The sequence below is a fragment of the Rutidosis leptorrhynchoides genome, chromosome 8, assembly GCF_046630445.1.
Source record: "Rutidosis leptorrhynchoides isolate AG116_Rl617_1_P2 chromosome 8, CSIRO_AGI_Rlap_v1, whole genome shotgun sequence".
NCBI lineage: Eukaryota > Viridiplantae > Streptophyta > Magnoliopsida > Asterales > Asteraceae > Rutidosis > Rutidosis leptorrhynchoides.
Genome location: NC_092340.1, coordinates 355913196 through 355920690, shown reverse-complemented (window position 1 = coordinate 355920690; position 7495 = coordinate 355913196).

Sequence of the window (7495 nt, the reverse complement as noted above, 5' to 3'; positions counted from 1 at the left end):
GCCGACCCCACAAGCCCATAACTAATTCATGGGATACAACTATACAAGTATAAAACTCAAGCCAAAGCTGGTTGATTATTACTCCATTATTTGTTTTTTTGATACAACATATATATATATATATATATATATATATATATATATATATATATATATATATATATATATATATATATATATATATATATATATATATATATATATTACATATATTATTTGAGTTTTATTAATTCTTCATTCTTATTTCACTAAATTTCGTTATGGCCAATATTCATGGTCATCCGATATAGAGATGACAAACTTTTCGATCATCTTTGTTGCATTTAACGGCTATAAAAAAAGTCGACCTTATACTGTCGGACTTCGACTTTTAGATAGGGAATGGATATTTTCACAACGTTTTTTGATAGATCACCACATACACGTATTAATAAGTTGTATTGTACAACTTTTTTTTCTGCTAAAAATATGAAAACTGGTATAGAAAGAAAAACATTTCAAGAAGAAAACGTCAACAACCGGAAAATACAAAAGGGAGTTGACTGTGGCGATTCCAGAATTATAACTCAATGGGGTCCCGAAATTTTTTTCAGTACAAAAAGAAAATTTGATGTCTTTCTGGTCGTTATTTAGTGGTAGTTTAACTTCAAAAACTACTAATTCAAAAAATATATGGGTCCGAGAAGTTAAATTTAGTAGTATACTATACAATTTAAAAGAAAAACTGTATCATTGAAGAACATATGGGGTCATGCAGTTAAATATAGTGATGTCTCATACAATTTAAAGGGTATTCTACTAAAAATTTTCAAGCTATTAATGTTCGTGACCCACGGTTTTATAGCTAGATCCGCCCATGGGGTCGGAACGGGATAAGGCTCGAACCTAGAAAGTACAACGAAAGAACCATACACTACCAATAAACGAGTCTCAACACCGAAACCAATCAAACACAACCGAACGAATGTATGAACTATAAAAAATAAACACCAAAATCACAAACGCGTAGACCAATAACCTAGCTATACAACAAATAAAAAAAATTAAATGGGCCCGAAGAAACAAAACACACTACCAAAGCCACGACGACCAAAGGAGCATCTTTTTTAAGCTTGTCGTTGACCGTCTCCCGATAATATTCTGTTGGGATATTTGTGAAGATTAAACAATAGAAGGAAATAAAATCCAATTAGCTTGGAGATTAAGTTAGCTTGGAAGGCGAAGTTAAGTTAGGGAAAAAGTATTGATCTTTTGGAATGTCTTTTGGTTGAAGGCGAAGTTAAGTTGTGCAACAGGGAACTAGGTTTAATGTTTCAGTATAAATAGACCCCTAGCCTTATTATAATTGTGTGCACGATAATTTAATTAGTGAAAATCTCTGGTTTGTGCTCATGGAGTAACCCTTATCCATGTTTTGGAGTTAGGATATAACCACGTTAAATCCTTGTGTCGATTATCTTTATCTTATTGTTTCTATGTTTTAGGTAATTCGTCTATTATTTGTAGGTTGTGTGATTGTGGTAAATCACAAAGTTATTGTTAGGGTCCACAACAAAATTCCTTACAATTGGAATAAGAGCTTAGGCTTGAAGACCGGGCATGATGGCGGATTAAAAGTAAGTTTATGATACGTTGATGATTCGGTTATCATCAAGTTATTAAAACGACGGGTATAAGATTTCTTTGAAACATATATCTAAGATCGAGAGACTTAGTTGATCACGGTAAAATCAAGGGTATGTCGATCTATTCAAGTGAGTTGATCACACCAGGATTGGTAGATGGTTTTGGCGATTTTATGATGCAACTATTCATGATAGTTGTATTATGATGGTGATTTTTTATTCGCGAAGGGTTACAGAATCAGGGTTCGGATCGATGAGTTTGTAGTAGAGAGATTTTCGGGAGATCCGGGTGATCATATATGAGTTCTTGTTCCTCTATATCCTTGCGAAGGAATGATCGAGCTAAATTCAGAGGTTCATGTGCAACCGAAGAAGAAAATTCATAGCGGTCTCGTTGACTGTCGGATCGCCATGAAATTTGGTCTTTACATAAGGGACACATGGATCTACATGTTGATAAGAAATATCACGATGATCAGGTCGTTAAACTTTCATATATGAATTATTGAAATTGCTGCAGTTTCAGGATGAACTTTTCGGGTTAGATAACGCGAGTGTAAGACAATTTTATCTCGGGAACTTTGAGCGATGCGAGCTGGATTTTCGGGGATATTAGCTTGTTACGGGAGCTCGATAGGGTGGTTTTCTCTATAGTTTAGAGCAGTTGGGTAACAAACTGGTTGCATCGGTTTAGAAATCGGCAGTGGGAGTTGTTAGAGAAATTTAGTACTTGCCCTTTGAATTAGGATGACCAAGTGATTGGTCGGAAATTTCAAGATATATGGAATATGCGGGCTAGTTTGAGCTTCTCTAACTACATAAATTGGTTGTCAAATGGTGTTGGATATAACGCGTTCGACGGGTGCTAGGGTTTGTTTGATGGTCGGTTCAACAAATTGAGCGGTTTTCTTCGAGGGTTATCAATTAGGAATATTTAGGTGATGGACGAAGTGGAAAATCTATAAGCCTCGAAACTTGAGCTTTTTATGATTGTTGAGGATTTCGAGAACTCGGTGTGAGTTTAATAACTGTAAAAAGTTATCGAGCTAGTGGGAGTTGGGCGGCTAGTGGAGTTGTGGAAATGGTTGTGCGAGGTGTTTCTCCAATTTCTTAAGATTAGTGGGTTGATTTCGGATAACACTATGGCTTCGACTACTTGATCTACTCTCCAATGTCAAAGTTATTTGCGACTAACCAGTGGTACGAACCAAGTTTCTTCTCGAGTAGCCTCAGTTTTATTCTTACTCGTACAATGAGAGCGTGCTTGGATTGAGGAGATGGTTTTGTTATTTTTTGTGCTATCAGGTGGTCAATGTACTAGCGTGAAAGTGAAAAGTTGTAAAAAGTGGTAGATTTCAAGTTGGTGACTGCGTTCTCACTTAGTGCCTTGATGAATAGTCCTAAAAGGCGTTTGTCGGGATTTTCTTATTGCTGGTAAGAAAAATCATAGATGGATGGGTTAATCTATACGAGTTCTCGTTGACATGTCAGTGACATGATTGGATGTGTCTAGACTCTAGAGCGATGAGTGAGGCGGTGTAGCTTCCTGTTAAATTCTGTAATTGAAGTCTCGCACACTTCAATGATGTAAGAAGATGATCTTCTCGTGTAAAAAGATGGTGTCGAAGAAATCGAGATGACTTTAATAACCCGCCTTTTTTCGTTAAATTATTTTAACGCCCGTCTTTTTTTTAGATAATATCTTTCATTATCTATATTTGTATCATCAGTTTATCTATTTTAAAGTACGTTATTTAATAATAACATCTCTCGTTCACTCTAGCGTATTTAAAATAACTCGTTCGGTTAATTCACGTGATGTGTTAAGACGTAACCTTTAAAATGTAGACAATATGCTTAATAATTAACACATAATACAGGCAACTAAAACCCGATCATGTAGTAACTAGCAAGTAAATTGACCAGTTCGATCCACAGGGAGAAATTTGTTTTAAGGACTTCAAAAACAGTTAATTATTCTAAGAAAAAGGGGAGTTTTAATTGTAGAATTGTTAAGTAACAAACGGAAAATAAAATGAGATAAATAACAAGGATGAGAAGGCGGTGTTTACTTCAATGCTTGATAAATGATAAGGATTGTTCTTTTATACTTAAACCCGTTATTTTGTAGTTACAAGTAAATGGTTCATATCAATCTCACAATATCTATAAACCGAGAACTATAAACTTAGTAAATTCACATAAACCTTGTCATTAGTTCTTCTTTACCTATGTTTAATTAATAAGACTCTTCCTTGGTTGAATTCACATAAAACCTAGTTTATTAAGATCACTCTAAATAAACTACACTATTGTAAAATCTAGTTACCATTCAATTACCATCCTACACTCACATGTAGATGTCTAAATCACTAGGTGTTGAAGTACTAGTCATGAACATTGATAAACTCACATAAACCAATTCATAACTTGTATAATTGAACTAGAGTAAATGGATACTTACAACAATGGATCTATGGAAGAACATAATTGATTTAGATTGATTAGATTAATTAGACCCAACCCGATTAAACTCACGTAAAACCTAAATTACAACAATCACTTGAGGTAAATTCATGACTATGTAGTTCTAGTACTTATTCAATTACCGATCTAAACATATAGCAAAGTCATCAATTAAGTATATGTTTACCCGTCTAGATTACTAAAAGTATTGAAGCATAGATTGTGTTCCTAGTGTCACATGTAGTTAACAATCTATGTAATTGAAGGAAAGTACCAAACTAGCATAACTATGGTTCTTTTGGTTGGACATGGTAATTTAATCAATCAAACATCATAGTAACTTAAATAACATTAAAAGATAAAACAATCCCAAACCATAAATCTTACATTAAAGTAAACACACAAGGCTTTAGCCAATCATAATAATGAAGGTTACAACGATACAATCGAAACAATAGGAATTCATAATCTTATCACTAAAATAAATGAAACTGAGAGTACATATCGTAGCGTATGATCCCTTCTTCAATCTTGATGCTCAAAAGGGTGAAGAACCCTTTAGAATGGCTGGGGAAAGCCCCTTTCTCGGACTACTACTGATATATATTGTGGTATGTGTTTAGAATGAGTTTAGACCCTTTAAATAGCAAGAAAGGTAGGTATTTCAGCCTTCGATGCGCCGTATCTCTTTGTGATGCACCGCATCACCTTCTCACCTACCACCCAGCTCATGTACAGGTCATTTACAGCTCATTTTTGACGTTTTATGACTAGATGTGTCACATCTAAAAGAGATGCGCCGCATCTGACCTTACTGATGCGCCGTATGCCTCTGAAACGCCGCATTTAATACTTTCGAAAAAGAAAACTGCACAGATGCGCCGCATCCCTTTCAGATGCGCCGCATCCCTTGAGTAAAATGAGGAAATGTCTAAATGAAATTGTAGTGCTCTGAGTTACGGACGTCTAGGCTCCGGATTCACCTTTTTTCGAGTCCGTATGACCAAGTTATGGCCAAAACGGTGCAGGTGCGCAGAATCTTCTAAATCAGCAATGTTTTCGATAAATCTTCACTTCAACACTCGCAACGGATTATATACACATTTTAACTTATTACAATACACAAGTACAAAAATTACATACAAAATGATACAAAATCGGATCGAAATAACGACAACAAATATGTATAATTTTGGCGTTATCAAATCCCCACACTTAAAACTTGCTTGTCCTCAAGCAAGACTTACAAAAACTAAAATATATTACAATGAACACACACATTTCTGAAAACACATACGAATCACACTCGCACTTTTTATTTATTTCACAATGTAACACACGCACGCGTTTTGAGTATACACACACCTTTGGAGTACACACGCGAATTGAAATCATACCAAAGTCGAAAGGTGGGTATTAAAGTCCACATTTTTTGAAAATTTGGATCCTTAGGGAAATTAGGATCTTTGCGGAAAACCTTTGATCTTTTGAAAAATAGTCATGTTAGTTTTTACACTAATCAAGTTTTCCGATTTTAACTTCAAAGTCCGGTTGAGGGTAACTGAAAACCAAAGCCTCAGTCGGAAATTAGCAAGCTACTCGCCCCCATGATTGTAGTATCATGGAACTTGTAACCGGATGTCCTAAAAATGGTTTTACACAGTATAGTTCATAAAATAGCATAAGTTTTAGAAGAAACTATATCATGTCCAAATATTATCGATGAACCATGAGTTTGCACACCTCAATTTGTTATGGCATATGTATGTTGATCGCAGTCAACATAGATGCGGTTGATCTTTACTGTGATGGCCCCGTCAAAACACTTAACGGCTCCGTCACTTTGTCCCACAGCTTGATCGAACTTAAATGAATTTAACAAACGGCATTGCATTCTTTTATTTCAAAAGTTTCCCAAAAAGGAAAGCGTACCAAAATATGTAGTTTAAAAGTAACCCAGCATATTAATAATCCAAAGTTGACACAAAACATTGTCAACAACCCACAAGTAATAATTATTCAAAAACCGAATGCAAGCCAAAGTTTCATAATTGTTTCATAAAAATCTGCCCAAATGCATGCAGACTCTTCTAAACACAGCGGAAGCATCACATAAACTCAAGTACCTGTGAAAACATGCGAGTAAACTATCAACACAAAGGTTGAGTGAATTATAGGTTTAAATAATTGAATAAACTTTAGACCACAAGATTTAAAAATGTTAGAAAACATTAAACATTATTCCATTATCAATGAGCCACCTGGTAACCACTTAACCCTTTATTTGCCCTTGTCAAACACAATAATAATATACACTGGACAGTGTATCTACAACAAAATACGAAGTACTAAACATTCCGATTATAAATTGCTAGCGCGACTAGCTCGAAATGGGGTTGTCAAACCCGATAGATCTATCCGTAGGATTCGCATTCACCGGTAGAAACCAATGATTACAGTTACCTGACTAGGGAATATTTTTGTCCAACTCACAATGAATAATTTAAATTTAATTGTCACTTGTGTCTAAACGTAAAATAAAATGCATGTAATCACATCCCAAAAATATACTTTGAAAAGTATGTAAAAACGAGACTATAACTCACCTTAATAGTAACGAAGTAACCAACACAATTAAGCGAACAGCAAATGAGTATAGTGATCAGGAATGATCACAACGCCGACCTATAAATAAAACAGGTCGATATAAATAACTAACTTAGGTCAAGTCTTAGTATGATAGCTATTGTACATGTTGCAAGTAGTCATAGAACAATACTCAATATGCATCGGTTTGATCGAAACAGCTTACGGACACACACTTTCTATTTTTAGCAGGTTTCTATTTTTGGAAAGTTTCTATTTTTGGAAAGTTTCCAAATTTAGAAAGTTGCTATTTTAGGAAAGTTTATAAGTTAGGAAAGTTTCTTTAATTAGAAAGTCAACAAAAGTCAACTGAAAGTCAAAGTCAACCGAAAGTCAACTCAAAAGTCAACCTTGGTCAAACATGGTCAACGTTAATTTTAAAAGTGTAAGTTGTAATAATAATGTAAGTTATAATGTTTATTAAAGTTAAATATGTCTAATTATGTCATAACATAAGTTTAATTAAATTAAAATGAATTATTAAAGTTAATATAAGTTTAAATGATATAATTAATATAACATAAGTATTTAATTAATTAATTAAATATTAGTCATAATATAAGTATTATTAATTAATAATAAATTTTAAATCATATCATAAGTATTATTAATTAATAATGAATTATTAATCATATCATAAGTTTCTAATTATAATTATTAAATCATAAGTATTTAATAATTAAATTATAATTAAATAATAACTAAGCCTTATAATAATTAAATAAATCCTTATTATTCTTATAATAATAATCTTATAA